Consider the following 20,770-nt stretch of genomic DNA (forward strand, 5'->3'; position numbering starts at 1 on the left):
AGTTTTTGCTTGAAAAGGCAAGGTTTAAATAGTCCTAGCCCTAGAAAGGGGAATAAAGCATAGAGGACAGACCAACTAAAACACAACTTTGATCTACTTGTGCATTGACAACAATTTACTGGTAGGCACTTCTTGCTCAAGGACAGTCAAGTGACAGAATCTTCACAACCTCTGATCCACTGCTGTACAGTGAGCCTGCAGTTTGACTCTGTTCTCTCAGTTTTGAGTTAGATGAATTTGAACCTAGAGAGCCAGTTCTCAAACAGATGGGGGAGTCATGCCAAACTATTCTGATCTTATTAGATTATTAATCTTCTAGCATGCTTATTTTAATACAAAGGCCAGATGAAAATTACATGCAAAGAAAGTGATTTTAGAGAGGGAAACAAAAAGGGAAGGAAGAAATGAGAAAGTGAGAAAGAGAGAGAAGAAAAGAGGAAGGAAAGGATGGAGGGAAGGAAGAAAGAAAAAATGAAAGAAGAGAAAAAGGATGAAGGGAATGTGGAAGGAAGAGAAGGAGGAATAGAAGGAGGAAGGGAGAAATTTAAAGAAGGAAGGAATAAGGAAGGGAGGGAGGGACAGAGAGAGAAAGAAAGAAAATGTCTTCTCAGAATCTAAGATGTCTTCTAAAAATCATATCTCCTTAGCCACAATAGTGTAGAATTAGGTATAACAACAGGTCAATCCAAAGGTAATGAACTGCTGAAATATTTAAAATGTTATATAAAACAGAAATATAGAATGGAAAAATGTAGATAGTTACAGAGTAAAGGAAAGGACGTGGCAGAAGATTAGAGGCTGGAAGCAGGATATCAACTTCTAACCCTCTCATTTAAGATGGAGGGAGGTAAGGTGGCTTGGCTATAGCACACAGATAAAACATTTCTGTACATTCTTCAATATTCCCTGTGTTGGAATGCTCTGCCACTCAGGATCTCATCTCTTTGATGGCATCTTCTTTTTCAGCAAAGATAATCTACCAGTGATGGGCATAAATTTGATGAAATATATTCATTGCAAGTTTTAAAATTGAACAAGATGCCCAACCATGAAGGAAAAATTTTCCTGACTGTATTCACAAATACTGGGAATGAATGAATCCCAAAACAATCACTTGCCTGGTCTATTTTCCTCCAGGGCTACTTCTTTCCATTATAAGCAGAAAGCAACAGTGAGAAAATTCTGTTTTAAAACCCAGATATAACAACAGTTGAGATTTAATTTTTTTTTTTTTTAAAAATCATCCACCCAGAGGAATAATTAGAAGTGACAGAAGAAGAAAAATCTCTAAACCCTTCACCTCTAAGTACCCATGTGAGTTCCATTCTAACCTCAAAAAACCTTTTCCCTCCCTCACTTTGGACAAGGTTTTAAGAGCTTTGTTGAATGAGTCACAACAAGGTCCTCACCCCAAGTCTTTTTCTGGTAAGGATTTTAAGAGTTCTACTTAAGGCCATGAGTTTAATTCTCTGGTGCATAGGCCAGGGGTATCCAGAGCAGGAGAGAAGTAATTTCTTGAAAACTATAACCAGCAAGAAAACAATAAATAGACTGCAAGGTGAGGACACTTATCTTCTTTTAATCATTCAAGTAAATATTTGCTGAATACCTACTATATGCAAGATGTCACCCTATAGGGTATAATGGTAATAATAATAACAAAGTTTTATATAATACTTTAAGATTTACAAAGTGCTTGAAATATATTATTTGAGAATCACAACAACCCCAGAAAGAAGGTGCCATTCTATTATTTCCATTTTTAGAAAGAAAACGCTATTCTATCATCTCCATTTTACCAATGAAAACAAAGTTTCTGAGTAAACATAAGAACTAGAAATTGAATTTAGGCCCTCTGACTTCAGATGTTTCCACTACACTATAACATGAGCTATAGATATAATTCTATCAAACAGACTTAAAAAATAGATGCTTTTGAGGTTTTTACAGTACTGAAATTCTATGTTTCTATGATATATCTTTTAACAATGATTTTTGGGAGTGGGTTAGAGGTTGGGGACAATTTGGGTTAAGTGACTTTCCCAGGGCTACACAGTATCCAAAACCAGATTTGAACTCAGGTCCTCCTGACTTCAGAGTCAGTGCTGTAACCATTGTATCACAATGCTGCCTCTAAACAAATAGTGCATCCTAAAGGTACAGATAGTCATTTTGCACAAGGTGCCAAAAATCCTAGCACTGTTTCAGGTCCCAAAGTCTAAATGGAAACTGGGACAGCTCCTCTTGTTCTCATTCGTATTCTACTATTTAAATTTTCTCTAGTTGCCCTGGCTCAAGGCCTCTAGAAGGGCTCACCTAAAACAACAACAAACAAACAACAATAAAATCTACCTCTTCTCTTTGCTTTGGATAGAATTTTAATGAATTTGGCAAAATAGTTACAAGGAGTTCCTGGTCCCAGGCTGAAACTATCCTCCAAAGAAAGTCATTTTGCCAAGAAACAGCTTCTCTCCAAAGGAGTCTTGGTACAGGCTGGCCTGAGTATCTGTGGTCTACAGTTTCCTCTAGCTTCAAAAATTTTAAAGAACAAATGCTGATTCCCATTGGCTCCATGATGCTAAAACTTTTGAATTTTAATAAGTAATTCCACCGATAATTTACAAATTTCAAGGCAAAAAATTAGTAGAGAATTCTGTATTTCGTAAATGTTAAATTGTGCTATTATCTACATGAAGCAGGTGCCAATTTTCTATCAAATAGTGAAATGCTATAATTATCAGTAGGATTCTATTCAAATTCAAAAAGTAGATAAATAACCAGTGGGAATATCATTTATTCATTAAAGTGGTTTTTTTAAAAGGAAAAGAAAAGTGCTTTCTAGCTCTAAAATATAAGGAAGATGACTTGCAATTACTTGATTTGATGGGGGGGGGGGGATTGTTTAATCTTAGATGTAGAATGATGGATTTGGCTCACATACTACAGAGAAGACTGGTAGGTCTTTCTTCCTGAATCTTCATGATAGTAATAGGTGACTTTTAAAAATTATTGCAGCTTTAAATTCATTAAAGGGATATGCATACCTATATCTGTAAAGTTGAATACCCTATATGTTTTTTTTTTTAAGGAAGTGTTTTTTTTAATTTTTTATTTTTTATTTTTTAATAACTTTTTATTGACAGAACCCATGCCAGGGTGATTTTTTACAACATTATTCCCTTGCACTCACTTCCGTTCCGATTTTTCCCCTCCCTCCCTCCACCCTCTTCCCCTGATGGCAAGCAGTCCTATGCATGTTAAATAGGTTACAGTAGATCTTGGATACAATATATGTGTACAGAACCAAACAGTTCTCTTGTTGCTCAGGGAGAATTGGATTTAGAAGGTATAAATAACCCGAATACCCTATATGTTTATAGCATCATAGCACTTGAAGTAGAAGAAAACTATAATGACTTCTAAAATTCATTACATATTCACAAATTAGATAGATAGCTAGATAAATAGACAGACAGATAAACAGACAAAACAGTAGATAAAACTTTTATTAAGCATTTACTGTGTGCCAGGACCTGTATTTAGTGCTGGGAATACAAATACAGTGATAGTGATAGAGATATAAGCAGCTATAATTATAATAATTTACTGAAGCCTAGAGGCCAGAATTAGTAACAGGGGCAGATTAGAAAAGCAGATAATGGACCAATGGACCAATTTATAAGAAAAATATCCCACAACTAGAAAAATCTAACACATCAATGAATGTGCTACTTCAGGAGGTAATGATTTTTCTATTCCTAGTAGTCTTCAAAGGCAGATAGGGTTATTACTTTGTGGGTTATACTTTGGTATAGCATAAGCTCCTTGAGAGTAGGATTGCTTTATCTACTCTGGCAAAGTTAGAGGACATTACTATTCAGGTACAGCTTGTTGCCAAAAAGATTATTTTATGGAGAATTCACACAGGGCAAACACCCACAAGGTGGTTAGAAAAAGTGATACAAAGACACTCTCAAGGTCTTTCTTAAGAACTTTAGAGTTGATTATGTGACATAGGAGACATTGGCACAGAAACTCCCAGCATCATGTACCCTCACTGGAGAAAGTGCTATGTTCTATGAGCAGAGCAGAATTGAATTAGCTCAAAAGAAACATTAGATGCATAGAAGAAACATGAGATGCACAAAGTTAGAGACCATCCCAGATGTTCATAGGGACTATTTGTGTCTGACTTGTAGCAGAGCATTACAAATCCATATTGGTCTGATCAGCCAGTCAGACACATTGTAACTCAACCCTAACATAGTGATATCATTTTGGTCCTCTTTGAAAACTAAGGACAACAACCAACCAATCAAGTACATCTTATTCTGTGTGATCATAGAGCCTTATTTCCAATATGAATCTCTAATTAAGCACATTTTTAGAGAAAGGAATACTTGGATTTGAGTGCATGATGGATATCTTCAAATATTTTTAAAAAATCATGTTAAAGGAGATTGTGAGTTTTTTTCTGTTTGATTCTAGAGGGCAGAACTACAATAGATGGGGAAAATTACAGGAAAGTAAATTTCCCCTCATTTATAAGGAAACTTTCCCTCCCAATTAGAGTTATTAGAAAATAGAAGGGACTTCTGAGGTTAGTGAATTTCCCAATATTGAAGGTCTCCAAGTTACATGTTTATATTTGTGTATGTGTGTATACATACACAGAGAAGTTTTCTATCTATATTTATGTGTATGTATGTCTATATATGTATCTCACTTGAATACCAAAATTTACATTTATATGTATATGTATATTGCCCAATAACGGGAAACTCACTAGGTAAATATAATCTCTTCCAAGTATATAAGATGACTTCCTGCTAGCAATCACATGACCCCATGCCTTATGATACAGGTTAAACTCATCAGCCTGACTCTTGAGTTCTTCCTAATTATCTTTGACCTTTAATTATTCAATATTATTTCCTATTTGTTTCTTGCAACTATGTGGTACTGTGAACAGAACTGAACAAAGAATTGGACTTGGACTTAGAATCCAGAAATATGAGTTAAAGATCCTTCTCATACACTAACTTCCTTTTGAGAAAATCAATCAGCTACCCTCATCCTTGGTATAATGGGGATAATAGCATAATCTGCTTCACAGGGTTGTGAACATCAAATGAGATAATATACCCCAAAAAACCCACTTTGCAGATCTTTAAGAGATATGCATACAAGTTGTTAAATTATAACATCATTATTATTATAGTATGTAATTTCTGCTTGTATCAACCCATTCTTGTGGGATCATAAAGATATAGATAGATAGTAGAAAGGGACCTTAGAAAAGTCAAATCCATCCCTTTCATTTTACAGATGAGAAAATGGAGGCCATCTCAAGTCCAACTTCCTTACTTTACAAGTGAAAGAGTTTCCCTTATCACCTACAGCCTTCTCAAATTGTAGGATGCTTTTGTTCTGTTATCTTCCTTTTCTCCTCTTGTTGAGTTATTCCCAAAACTTCCAGTTTGAGCCTAGACAAGCCATCCTCATTGTTCTCCTGACCGATTTTTTTATTCTCTGGGCTCTCCCTCCAATCTTTACTCCCAACTCTCTTTTATGTATTATCGTCCCCCATTAAATTTGAGGAGGGAGTGTCTTTATTTTTACTCTTATTTATATCCCCAGTGCTTAGCATTGGGCTTAGCACATAGCTAGTGTTTAATAAATACTTGTTTACTAACTGATATAGCTAGTAGTATCTAAATAGGAGATAAGACTCTAAAGCAGGAATTCCGAACTTTCAGTTGTGCTCTCTCTACTATAACATGCTGCCTCTTCTCACAACCCTGTAAACATTAGGATTCTCCAATTTTCCCCTACCTTTCTTTTTTCATTTATAGCTTTATTGGGAAATGTGAGGATTGAGCTTCATTCTGAGGCTTGGATGGTGGAAAATAAGATTTCCTTGTTTTCATCCACCTTCCATGTGGCCATGAACATATGGAGACCTCTGCTTTTTTGAGTTTATTTCTTTTTCTGACTTAGATGATTGATATGTCTAGGATTGGCAATGACATTGTGATTTTTAAAATGTCCAAAGATCCTGGGAAGCCTGGGAATATAATAGAAGATATCAAGGGAAGCTGCTCCATAGGAGACAGAGGCAATAGAAAGAAGACAGTGTTTGAATCCAAAAAGATAATGCTTTTGGATCCAAGAATGTGATGCTGAAGTGAAATACATAATACATATGATTAGTAGCTTTGCAAAACTGATTAATGTTCTGCTGTGGCTTAAATATTGTCTTCCCAGTCAATTGTAATCACAGTTATAATTTAAATAACTAAAAGGTCTCATTTCAAAAATATATGAAGAACTTTGTCAAATCTTTAAGAATACACGTCATTTCCCAATTGATAAATGGTCAAAGGATATGACCAGGCAATTTTCTGAAGAAGAAATCAAAACAATTTATAGTCATATTAAAAATGCTCTAAATCATTATTGATTAGATAAATACAAATTTAAACAATGTTGAGATATCATTTTACATCTACCAGATTGACTAAAATGATAAACAGGATAAGTGACAAATGCTGGAGGGATTGTGGATACTAATTCATTATTGATGGAATTGTGAGCTGATCCATTTTGAAGAGCAATCTGGAATTATGCCCAAATAGTTATTAAACAACCAAAGCCTTTGACCCAAGATTTCTACTACTTGATCTATTTCCAAAGATAATTAGGGAAAAATGAAAAGAATTTATATGTTCTAAAATGTTTCTAGTAGCTCTCTTTATAATGGTAAAGAACTGGAAATTGCAGATGCCCATCAGTTGGAAAATAGCTGAACACAACCTGATTTAATTGAATACTACTGGGTTATAAGAAACCCAGTGTTTTTAGAGTTCAGTGATTTTAGAGAAACATGAAAAGATTTGCATTAAATAATGAAGAATGAAAATGAGCAGAAACAAGAAAACATTGCATAGAATAACATCAATATTTTTTAAGTAAATAAATTATTTTGACTTATAAGTATTGACAATTATAAGTATTTAAATTAACTATAAAGGACATATGAAGAGAGATGCTATCTCTATTCAGAGGAAGAACTGACAGAGTATAGAGAGAGCTATTTGTATCTAATGGTAGCCATCCCTAGGGAAAGGGGGAAGGAAGAAAAAAAAAGGAAATTTATATAATAATTTTGCTGTGTATTTGAGAGGAATAACAAACTCTATGTAGTAGAGTTACAATTTCAAATACAATCATCTTTTTATTGTACTGTTAGAGAAATGCTTGTTTTCTATTTTGTAAGTTAAAAATTAAATTAAAATAAAATAACCAAACCTTGGTAACCCTTGTAATGTGCCCAGTGTAATTCTTTCATGTTTGACATTTCTTTTTGAGAAGAAAATAAATATCCATCCCATACCTGATATGTATTATAAATTGGGTACTTCTCTTATTCCCCTTTTGAAGAACTTGAACTTCTGAGTTGTAACTTTTATTATAATAAGCTTATTCTGGGAATGCCTGGGCAGCGAGAGTTTCTAATGAAACAATGAATGATATCAGGAAACCTAATTCTCTGAATTAGAGGTCAGACTCAGTCCACAAACTTCAATTTTTGGACACAGAACAAGGAGAAACAAATGCTCTATCCTCTGTAAGTTCAGCTGAGCATTTGTATGCCAATTCAAATCAAGCACTGTCTTTTCAGAAGACTTTGCCTGATTTCCCCATATTCTAGAGTCTCCCTACTAAAATTACTCCTTGTTTATTTTTCATATAGGTATATATGTATATGGTATCTCACTCAATAGAAATATAAACTCCATGTGGATAGATTTGTTTCTAGCAGAGTATCTGACATATAATAGGAAAGTAGGTGCTTAATAAATGCTTGGTTGATTACTCCTCCCTCTTCACTCACTCTCAATGCTGCTCCCCAACCTGTGCCCCACCATCCTACCAAGTACTTCCAGCAGCATTAAACATCCAATAAATTCTCAGGAAGTTCTGCAGAGCAGCTACTATTCTTCTTGTGTCTCAACAATGTCTTTGGAGTTAAGGATGTTTTCCTTGTCCAGGCTGTGAACATGCTGTGGCCCATCAGTGTAATCACTTGACAGTTGTTGGGGCCAAGCATTGTAAAGTTCACCCTGCCACCATTTATCACCATCAGTTTAAGGTGAAAGATGACATGATGTCATGACTCCTTCCATCATGGGCAGGAAAAGACAATTTTGATAGACGTGGCCTTTTGTATGGTGGAGGAACGAGCTGTCTGAGTAAATGACCTGTGCAGCTTCACAGTTAAGGGAAGAGGAAGAAGAATCCAGGCAAGGTGGTAGCTTATATTTAAAATCTTAGTATCCCGTTTCTGTTTTAGCATTGGTCTTTTTTTCAAGCTGTAGCTGAATTGTTAGGGCAAAGTATAGGCATATGGAAGCAAGAAACAGATATTCAAAGGAACTTAGCTGTGTCTTTTAAATGATCCTGAGGATTTTCATCTCCTAGACTCTACTCTTGCCAAGAACAGTAATGACTACTGATATTTATGTAGCACTTTAAAATTTGGGAGGATAGAAGAGAAGCACCCAATTTACAATACATATTAGGTATGGGATGGATATTTATTTTGTACTCAAAAAGAAATGTCAAACATGAAAGAATTACACTTCTCAAACAACTGACATGGATAGTACTTTAAAGTTTACAAAACACTATACATGCTTCTCAATTACTATTTAAGTATTTCAATAACACTTGAAAGTTTGCAAAACACTTTGCATTCATTTTCTCATTTTAGCCTCAAAATAACTCTATGGGATAGGAATGAAAATTTCTGTTCATCCTCTTCCACATTTCAGAGCTAAGAAAACTGAGGCTTAGAAAGGAGAGTAATGGAGTCAAACAGTGAGTCAAACAGAGCCAGAGTGAGAATCTAGGTCTTCTTGGCCCTGGTTCTATTGTTCTATCCAATGAGAAGAAGTTGTTTTTGGCTTTCAGCTGGATATGTCCCATTCTATCCTTAAATTCACAAATTGTAAGACCTGGTTAGGAGGTTAAACACCATCTGGCTTTACGTTTTCATTTTGCAAATGAAGAAAATGAAGCTAAAGAGTTTTAGGGACTTGTCTATCACACAGCCATTAAAATGGTAGAGTCGGGACTTAAATCCAGTTCCAATTCTGATTACAGTGTTCTTCCCCGTATACTATACTTTATAGTCCCAAAGTTTCCAAAATAAACTTGAATACCTTCTTGGTGAGGTGGGACTCGTGCATAGACAGAGTGTCTCATAATACTGTATAGGGAAGATCTTGAGTCTCTTATATAGTAGAATGGACACTGAATTTGGAGTCAGAAGACAGGTCCTGGCTTTGCTATTTACCATGCCAAATAAATCAAATAAGATAATATCTCTAAAGTGCTTTGTAAACCTTAAAAAGTTGTATAATTGCTAGATATTGCCTGTGTGACATAAAGCAAGTCACTTATACAAGCAACTTTGCCCCTCTCAGGATGCTTGTACCCTGGATTCTGCTCTCTTAATTGGTGAATGTCTAGCTAGGACTACCATTTTTCCTTTTGGGTCCTGGCCATGCAAACTTCCCTTCCAAGTTGAAGTATTCTCCAGAATTCTCCACCTCCATGGCATCCGATGTGTGCCCCTTGTGTTGCTTTTGTCCTGGGTCCTGCTTTCCCGATTGATGAGTCCCTAGTCAGGACAGACATTTCATGAGCCTCTGGGGTCCCTTTCACCTCTGCACTTCTAAGATTCCAAAACCTGTGTGCTTTCCTTTACTTTCACTGCTGCTCTCTGTTCTGATTTCTCTTGGAATCTTATCTCATCTCACTTTTAGTTTCTCATCTTGCTATCTCAGATGAGAAGGCCACTGGATTTCCTTTGCTACCATGCAGACGGCTTGCACAATTCATCTTTATTTGCTATTGTTCACTGCAGTGCCTTTGGGAAACTTAACAACTCATATAATAGCATCCTCAAGGTTGATGCTCCAAAAGCTTTTCCACCCAAAAGATTGTTTTCCAATTTTAAAGTGTTACAGCCAGTTCATGAACTTATCTGTTTTATTCTTAAAAACAGACTTCTTGCCCCCAAGTAGAATAGGTTTCAACTTAAACCTCTTGGATTCCACTTCAGCATTCCTTCCCTAAAGCACAATTTTGGCTTTTGCAAATCAATCAGTTTTGGTCATACTGGATCAAATGCTTTCCTGAAATTCAGATAAATTGCCCATCAAGGAATTATTGTCTCCCAATTCCATGATGTATTCAGAGAATTCAAGCAGATTTGTCAGGCATGATCTTCTTTCCATGAATCATGCTGTATCTGTCCTTCGCTAAATTAAACATTTCAAAATGACTCATAATAACCCAAAATGTCCTCTCCACCTTTGCTCTGACTTACAGGTGAAGGGGAAGTAGCCCCTGTTTCTCTTAATGTTCTAAAGAAGGTGCATTATCCTCCTTAGACAATGATATGACCATGTCTGCCATGATTTATTTTTTGAATCTGTATCTTATGTTTGCATAGTTCTGTCAAAAAGGAGCAAATTTTGTCATGCAAGAAGGTTTAGACTTCAGAGTAGTGTCTGATTCTGCTCAAGTCATCTAACTAATTCTAGAACTAGAAGAAATTTGAAGAGATCATATCATTCTTTAGACAGGAGAATGTTAGTATTTCTCAAGAAATGTCAATTTGTCTAACTATTCCCCAACTGATGAGCATCTATTTTGCAGTTTTTTGCTACTCTCACATGCATATGCATGCACATACACACACAAATCACTACTATGAAAATGTTGGTATAAGTAAGACCTTTCTTTTTATCTTTTCATCTTAATGCTTGTGGCATATACCCAATAGTGGGATTTCTCGGTCAAAGGGTATTAACATTTTAATCATATCTTTAGCATAATTTCTAACTGCTTTTCAGAATGGCCGAGACCATTCACAGCTTCACCAGCAGTGTAATGTAGTTTTCTGCATTTCCTTTAGCATTGTCTTTTTGATCTTTGTGAAGTAAAAATATAGTTGTTTTGATTTGCCTCTCTTATTATTAATCTTCACATTGTTATTAGCTATTTTCATATTGTTATTAATAATTTGTAATTCTTCTTGTGAGATTCTTGTTCAAATCTCTTGAAGTCAACCAGAGAATGAAACATGGCCTTATGTATTTATATTCATACACTAAATATCTCAAATATAAGAATCCCATTAGAGAGATTCAATGCCAAAATGTTTTTCAGAACAATGACATTTCTTATCCTACTTGCATTGATTTTGTTCTTGCAGAAGCTTTAAATTTCATATAACCAATATTATTTATTTCATTTCTGTGACAACCTGTCTCTTATTTGGTTAAGAATTCTTCCTTAGCCACAGTTATGAAAAGTAGCTAATCAGTTCTCTTATAATTGTTTTATTTTTTAACCTTTAATATTTAAGATATATATCCTTTTGAGTTCATTGTGGTATACCATATAAGTCGATGCTTTAAACCTAAAATTTATGTAAATGGATTTCAAGTTTTCCCAAAAATTGTCAAGCGAGGAATTCTTCCCCCAAAACAATTTAAGTTTCCAGATTTATTGAACACTGAACTATTGAGTGTATTGTTTCTGGTTCTTCTTTATCTACTTTGTTTCACTGACCTTTGTATTTTTTTAACTAGTTCCAATGATTATTGTATGTAATTTGTAATGTATTAATGTAATTTGAGGTCTGGAAGTGATGAATACCCCTTCTTTATTACTTTTTTATTCTGGATGTTTTGCATCTAAATGAATATTGTTATGTTGTCTATTTTTACAAAGTTTCCTACTGATGCTTTGATTAGTATGGCACTAAATCTGTAAAATAATATAGGTATCACCATTTTTCTCACTTCAGTGCAGTACAATCATGAGCAATAGATAGGCCTTCAATTATTTAGGATGTTTTTCATTCCTTAAAGAGAATTTGATAGTTGTGTATATGGATGGAGGAATGAATGGATGGATGGATGAATAACTAGATAGATCGATAGACAGACAGACAAACACACACACACACACACACACACACACACACACACACGGGGAGTAAAGGTAGGTTTTTAATATGCCCTAATAAATTGATGCAGAGATAGTTTACGTATTACAAAATAATTTTAAATGGGACTGATTTTTATTATTTACTTTTCTATTTTATATAGTTATATAGGAATTTTGTGCAATGTCATGGTTTAATTTAATATTCTTACATTTTGCTAGTCATTCATCAGTATTTATTGAACATCCACTATATCCTAAGCACTATTTTACATACTGGAGATAGAAAGACAAAACTGAAATAGTCTGTCCTCAAGGGACAAGCTTGTGTTCTTTCAGGGAAGATGATATGCACATATATAATATATAAAATAGATTCAAAATAAATACAAGGAAATTTGGGGAATGGAGGAGGAAAACAGAGAAACTGATTGGGAGCAAGAAACATTGAATTTATTGATTGTCTCAGGGTTTGTTTTTTTTTTTTTTTTGCTGATTCTTTATACAGGTATTCAACATATATATATGGATTTTTTGCCTATGTTTATGCCTTTAATTTCTTTTTCTTTTCCTATTGCTATTGTTAGTATTTCTAGAATTAAATCAAATCTTAGAGGGCACTTTCTTATTTTGTTTCTATATTTATTGGGAAAGCTTCAAATGTTTCCCTGTTACAAATAAAGTTAACTATTGGTTTTAGATATAATTTTTGTCATGTTAAAGTGACTTTCAAAGTAATAATAATAATTTTCATTTATATAGTACTTTGAAGTTTATTAAGCATTTTATGTTCATGATCTTATTTTATTTTCATAGAAAAAGTAGGTAATATTATTACCCCAATTTTATAGATAAGGAAACTAAGGCACAAAGAGATTAATTAACTTCCCTAGAATCATATAGGTAATACATGTCTGATGCTGGATTTGAACTCAGGCTTTCCTAATTCCATACCCAGTATTTTATAGCCATACTACCTAGTTTCTTCTGCCTTGTAAGAGTTTCAGCATAAATGACAGTTATACTTTGTCAGAGATCTTTTTCTACCTCCTAACATAAAAATTATATGGTTTTAGATGTTTTTAATATAATTAATTTTGTTAATCATTTTCCTAGTACTTTAATATCCCTTGTTTCCATGCTACTTTGTCATAGAGTTTTAAAAAATTACTATAGTCTTTTTATTAGGAATTTATTTAACATTTTATGTCAATATTCATTGCTAATACTGGTCTAGTATTCTCTCTTTTCTTTATTGTTCTACAGCTTAGCTATTTAGAACTGTATTTATCTCATAAAAGGAGTTTGGCAGAATGCTTTATCAAATTTTGAGAATAATTTGCATAGTTTAGATATTAATTGGTTTTAAATATTTGTAGAATTTATTCTTAAATGTGTCTGGACTAAGGTCGCCTACACACACACACACACACACACACACACACTCATACATACTTTGGAAATTCTATTACAGCTAGTTCAATTTCATTTTCAGAAATTGGATTGTTTAAAATCTTTATTGCAAGTTGGGGGCATATCTTTTTCAGAAGAGATTCTCAAAGGCTCTGTGGAATGAGAGATATATTTTGTCCTGGGGCGGGGGGGAGAAGAAGAGGGATAGTATAAAGGAAAGAGTCAACAAGTACAAGCCCATTTATTATCCTTGATCTGGAGGCAGAAACTGGAATGTCTTTAGAGATAATAGAAAAGAATCTAAAGACTGTAAGCACAAGCATATCTTAACAAAGGTTATTGAACAAAATTTAGGATTATGCTGATGAAACTGCTATAAGTGGGGTGATATTTTGATTCTTTCCTTCATTTTCAGCTGTGTCAGCCTCTAGTAAACTTTTGCACAGAATGTTAGAATATTCCCACTAGAAGGGACCTTTGAGCACTTTTGTCCCAGAGCTTTCATGATATAAATGGGAAACCAGTTAATTAATTGGTTAGGAGCAGATTCTAGACTAAGGAAAATAGTTGTTTACTTGCATTATGTGATCTGAGGGCAGCAAAGAAAGTCCACTGGTCCCAGATCTCTCTCCCTCTCCCTTTCCTTCTCCCTCTTTTTCTCTCTGCCTCTGTCTCTCTCTGCCCCTCTGTGTATATGTGTCTCTTTCTGTCTATCTGTCTCTCTCAAGGAGCTGCACAAGAGCCTGAAATGTTCTCAAATATATATTTATTCCTTTAAAATGAAGTACTACTGTTCCAAGCCTCTTCTTTTTTAAAATGCTGGAGAAAAAAGCATATTAAGTTATTATTATTAATATTCAATTGTGAATTAGTTAATGAAAATTAGTATACCCAACTCTTAGCAAGACCTTGAAGGAATTAGATTTGGAATTAGAGGATTCTCTCTGGCTCCCCTACATCTAAGTGGCACAATTGATAGAGTGCTGGTCCTTGAATTATTAAAACTTTAGCTCAAATATGACTTCATACACTTACTAACTGTGAGACTCTGGGCAAGTCACTTGACATCTGTCTGACTTAGTTTCCTCTACTGCAAAATGACAGTAATAATAGCAAGTACCTCCCAGAGTTGTTGTGAAGAGCAAATGATATGTTTCTAAAGTGCCTTGGTGGTTAATAAATGTTTCCATCACTTCTTCTTTCCTTGTTTATTTTCTTCCTTCATCCCCCTTTTTCTTCCTCACACAGGTACCACTACCCCAATTTATGCCCTTATCACTTTTCATCTGGACTATTACAATGGACTTTTACTGGGTCTCTTTGCCTCGGGTCTCTCTTCTCTTTAAAACTATACTAGTAGCAAATGCCTAAGTGATATCCCTGAAGCGCCATATCATTGCCCCCAGATCAATAAACTTTGGGGACTTCTTTTTATTTCTAGAATCAAAGGCAAATTCCTCTATCTTGCATTGAAAGCACTTCACAAATCAACTTCAACCAATTTTTCCAAGTTTGCTACATAATTTTTTTCCCATTCACCTACATTGAAGTCCAACCAATATGGCTTTCTTGTTGTTCATCATATGGTACTCAGTTTCTAACACAAATGCAGTGGAATGTATTTCCTTGTCAACTTCACCTTGAGAATCTTTATTTTTCCTCAAAGCTCATTTTTAAATGAAATCTTATAGAGAACGCTATTATTACAGCTGGTACTCTGTCCTCATTATCTCACATGTACTTTTCATTGAATTTTGTCCTTACTTCTATGTGGACATGTCTCCCAGAAGAATGTAAGTTCAAAAAGGGTGGTGTCTGTGCCTAACATAATGCCTGGAACACTGTATGCATTTAATAAATGCTATTGATTGACTAGTTGAATATAATCTGTTGCCTTTATTTTCTTTATTCACTTTTAGCTTTACTTTCAATACAAAACAGTTTATTATAGCCTTCCTCCAATATACTCTACCAACATCATTCAATTCAATCCCTACAACAGTAATTTGAGGATAAGACAAGAATAATTTCCCTCTGTATCATTTCATAAAAGTTACCTACCTCTTGCCAGAGCTTTTATATGCAGAATGAGACATATTTTGGGATGTAGCCTCTGAGGGAATTCATTTTGCTTGCTTACAAGGATATTATTGTTTGTTTTAGAAGTTGGGGTTGGGTAGAAGAGAAAAAAATAAATGCTTCATAATTAAAGAATTGCTATTCTCATTCTGAAGATGAATGAAAATTAAGGAATTGAAAAATGAAGTTATTGAAAATCAGAGAGATAATGACTTGCTCAAGGTGACACAACTGATAAGGGAAAAACCAAGATGGAACCCAAATCTTTTGAGAATAGTTTCCAGTGTGTTTTCTTTTATCACATAGTGTTTCTCTTTGTACCAAGAACCATTCATGTTCTATGATGGAACCCCTGAAAACAAATACTAGTGACAGTGTCTATTAGCACTCATCTCTGTCAGAATATGCTTATGAGTTCTCCAGAATAAAATCAGGTATAATTCTAAACAAGCCCACTTTGAATGGCCAAGAGAGAAGCCCTGTGAATTCAACTTACATCTTAAAATATTTCTTAAGCACCTCCTACTCTGTACCAGATGCTGTGCTAAGCTCTGGAGATGAAAAGATAGAAAAAAAAAAGTCCTTACCTTTGGGGAGTTTACATTCTATTGAAGGAAACAACACATAACACAGATGAGTCAATACAAGATATATACAACATAGATAGAAAATGAATGAACTAAGTAAGTAGTGACAACTGGAAAAAGCAGAGGTCTCTTGAAGGATATCATACTTGAATTGAACCTTTAATAAAGGTATCAATTCTAAGAGGTGAGAGACAGTAGGAAGAGCATTCTAGGCATAAGACCTAGCTGGTACTCATATACAAAGACAGAAGATGGAATACTGTGCATGAGAAACAACCATAAGGCTGCTTTAGCTGGATGGAAATACTTGTGAAGAGTTGTTATGCATAATTAGGCTAGAAAGATTGACTAGGACCAGGTTGAAAAGAACTGTAAATGCCAAAAGGAGGTGAGAAGTGGAACAAAATGTATGGGTCATGGCAAGTGGACCAGTTTGATTGACACACAGAGTATATGAAGATCTGATTTCAGGATAATAGATTTAGAGCTGGAAGGGACCTCTCCTTTTACAAATGAGAAAACTGAGGCTGAGTGCAGTTATGATTTGCCTAAAATCATATTAAGTTTCCATCTGAATGTCTAAGGAAATACTGTCTATCCAACTGGATTTGCCTGCCAAGTACATGACTAGTTATATCATTACTTGAACTATAAGAATTTACAGTGATCAGGCTGGCAGAGCCACTGCCTAATGATTGTCAAATATAATTAAAAACATATTTCAATATAAAGCGCATTGCCAAATATATACCAGCTAAGTGAAATTAACCTTCAAATGATACTTGAACAACAGTAAACCACAAGGGTATATAAGAGATTAGATATACTGTAGTCTAATTATGTTACAATAATTCACCTCATTAATCTCCTAGGAAACAATAACGACAACAGTTAAATACTGTAATTAACAAACCCTATTTCAAACTTGATTTTAATTTTATAGGACTTTGCAATATTATCCACGGTACAATTATATAAAAGCCTAAAAGCCAAGATGCAGCAACAATGAATTCTCTGTAGCAGATTTACAACCCAGCTCAATGCTCTGACCCAAGATGTCAGGAACAAGGCCTGCACCAAATGCAGGCCCCTCTGCTGCTGCTTTTTATTCCCCACTTTCTTAGTGCAAGTTCTCTGCAGGAACCATGGTGCTTAAATCCAGTGAGTCCTCAGACAAAGCAGAAAAGGCAGACAAATGAATTCAGATTAAATTCACACTCCTGTACCGGCCAGACATTCAGACCAGACTTTCAAAGGGGACCAGGCTCATTTTGGGTTTTGCGGCTGCAGTTCGTTTATTTTGAGCTGTTGGGGATGCGCGTGATGAATGTTAGGACTGAAAGATGAGGCATTAGCACTAGGGCCGTGTAGCAGGGCTGTCAATCAATCCTCTGCAAGGAGAAATGACAATCTGGCATATTAGCAATGAGGAAAGTAGAAGAAGCTGGAGACCCCCCAAATCAATGTCAGGATCTCTTCCTTAATAAAGCCAGAAGAAAGGAGATGGGAAAGGCAGGTGAGAGAGCACATCCTGTGATAACTATAATTTCTGTAGCTGAGAAACCCTTGAGGGCGACAGATTCATTAAGCAACTGTGCAATGTTTTTCATTATCATCATAAATTGGTACTTTTGGTTAGCCACAAACAGGTCAAAGAAAACGCTGATGTCGGCCTCTGCCTGCTGAGCTCCCTGACCCTTCTAAGAGAGAAAAAGCATCTCTAGGCATTGCTAAGTGGCCTGAAATGTAGAGGGGGTGAGAGCTACAAGCAGTCAAAGAGTTCTTTGTGCTAACATAGTTCCTTTAATTCAATAAAGATTCCTGAGACATGTGCTAGGTCCACAGGAAGAACATTGTAATAGCTGACATTTATATAACACTTTCAGGTTTTCGAGATACTCTACCTATAGCATCTCATTTGATCTGTAAATGAGCCTTGGAAGTAGATACTAGAGTATGATTTTTTTCTCTTTTACTTTACAGATGAGAAAAATAAGATTCAGAGAAGTTAAATAACTTGGTCACCCAGCCAGAAAGGATCAGATACAATCCTGGTTCTCTTCTGACTGCAGAACTCTTTTCCCTACTAATGTAATAATACCCAAGGAAATCTACTTCTGAATCTCACGTGATTAACATATTGGATTATTTGCTGTTTGTGGAGAGGGAGAGGAGTGAGAAAAATTTGGAACACAAGGTTTTGCAAGATTGAATGTAGAAAACTATCTGCATATATTTTGAAAATAAACAGCTATTGTTTAAAAAAAAAAAGAAATCTACTTCTGTTCCCTGGACAGAGAAGGATGATACCAGTACTGATTGCTTTCAACCAACCTATTCATTTTAGAGATAAAAAACACAATTATCTGTGGAATTCAGTATCTCTCCTAGGGTCATAAGATTATGACTTTCTATGTAGAAAAAGATCTCAGAGGTCTCCTAATCGAAGCCCCTCATTTTACAGAGGAGAGAACTGAGGTAAAGAGAGAATAAATGACTTTTATAGGGTCACACAGCTAGAAAGTACCTGAAGTAGCATTCAAATTTAAGTCTTTTTTGGCCCCAAGTCTGACATGATACCTCATGTAGTTAGTTAGTAAATGGTAGATTTCAAATTTGATCCCAGATTTGATCTGCCTCCCAAATCCTGGCTCCCGGCACTTTTTTACTCACTGGCCTCCCCTGGAACTCATCACAAAGAGAATAAGATTTCTTGCTCGCCTGTCATCACCACAAGGAGACGAGTAGAAGAGAGTTTCCATGGAAAACTCCCAAAAAGTCACATTTCATGATTTCTCTTTTCAAATACCTGAGCCCTGAAGAGAGCAAGAGATCAATCAGGTGGAATTTTCACTTTGAAAAGCATCATCACTCCTAAGAGTTTGCATGATGCATTGGTGTCTCCTTGAAGAAGATCTTCTCTATTTTAGATGCACTATAAATATTATGCAGTGTGGTACATGTCAGGCAGAATGTCCCCATCCTTGAGCAAGCATGGAGAAATATACAGTAGGCAGGGAGCTGAGTTATGGAAAGGAATACATTTAGTAATCTAATAACCCAGTGGACACCTGCAATTTACAGTTTAATCGTCCAGAAGGTATAGTTTGTCTGTAATTGAATTAGATTTTGAAATAAGGCAAAGCTGATTTATGGTGTTGTTTAAAAAACAGGGGATGCTTTCATGTTCATGGTGATAATCCTGTGGTCTCTGTTAATGCAGTATCAAGGAATAAAGCAAACTGGATAAATGTGAGGGAGGTAAGGTTCGCTGCACGCTATGGCAAGACATGCAGAAGCTAGGAGAAAGGGAAAAGGCTGTGCTTCTTATTTAAACTTTCTTAGAAGCTTAAAATGGTTTCTTTTTCAACCTGCTTTGGCTATATTAGGGTCATTGGAACATCAATTAGAACTGAAGAAAATTTGGAGGCTATCTAATCTAACCCTCTCATTTTCAGATGAGGACACCAAGTCTCAGAAATAAGAAGTGACTTTTCCTTCATTACACAGATAATAAAATGTTCAGTTGGTTTCCAAACCCAGATCCTACGACTTCCAATCCAGTGAGTGTGCTTTTAAATTAAATTCAACTCTGAATTTCTTTTACATTTCTCTGAAGAAAGCATTCATTTCTCTCCACCTTAACCAAAGAGATATCTGGGGCATAGAAATAGTCCAGTGTGGTCTTTCTTGTCTCCTCAGAAGTGAGATAGCCAGGAGAAGAATTCACTAAAACAGATCTGGAAGAGGAATCATGATGAGATGGAAAACATACCTATTTTAGAGTAAGAGGAACCAGGTTCAAAACCTATCTCCAATACTTTACTACCTGCTGGACTAGCTAGTATATGGGGAAGTCAAAAATTTTTTGTGCCCTCAATTTCCTCCTTCCCAAAATGAAGAACTTGGATTAAATAGCCTCTTTCAGCTTGAGATCTCTGACCCCATTAACATTAGCTATCATTCTTACTCTTTAAAAAGTACAACCAAAACTCACTAGTCAAGAGTATAAAAAGTTGATTCAGATAGAATAATACTCATCTTCTACATTTTTAATTTTTTTTTTGGGGGGGGCGGAGGTTGAAGGGGGAATTTGTAGAGGTTTTTTGTTTGTCTATAAAAAGCCAAAGCCTGTCTCCAACACTTTCTTACCTCTATGATCTTAGGCCAATCACTTAACCTTCTTGTAAAATAAAGTGATTGGTTTAAATGACTTCTAAGGTTCATTTTAGATTTAGATCTATGAGCCACAGAACAAACACTGCCCCAAGAACAGTTTATGCCAGAACTCCTCATTGATGGCAAAGGGGGGATGGATCTCCAGAAGACAATAAGAGAAGTGATCTCAGACTGACTTACTAGGGGTCAAGATACATACTTATAATGTAGATTACAATCCTACAGTCAGCTGACCATTTTGTAGATAACAAAGGCTTCTCTTTATACCCATTAATGTTTACATTTTTTGTGATATTTGTGATATTTTTCAAAATCAGTTTCTTACATGCAAGAAGCTCAGATATATGATCATTGTTCCAGGGACATTGGACATATACCTTTGTCTGTAGAGAGGATGAGAAAAGCACATTTCACTAATAAAGCTTCACTTACATCACCTTGTTAATCTTAAAATGCTGAATTTATAGTCTCTCATATTTCATATA

This window comes from Sarcophilus harrisii, chromosome 1, assembly GCF_902635505.1.
Source record: "Sarcophilus harrisii chromosome 1, mSarHar1.11, whole genome shotgun sequence".
Taxonomy (NCBI): domain Eukaryota; kingdom Metazoa; phylum Chordata; class Mammalia; order Dasyuromorphia; family Dasyuridae; genus Sarcophilus; species Sarcophilus harrisii.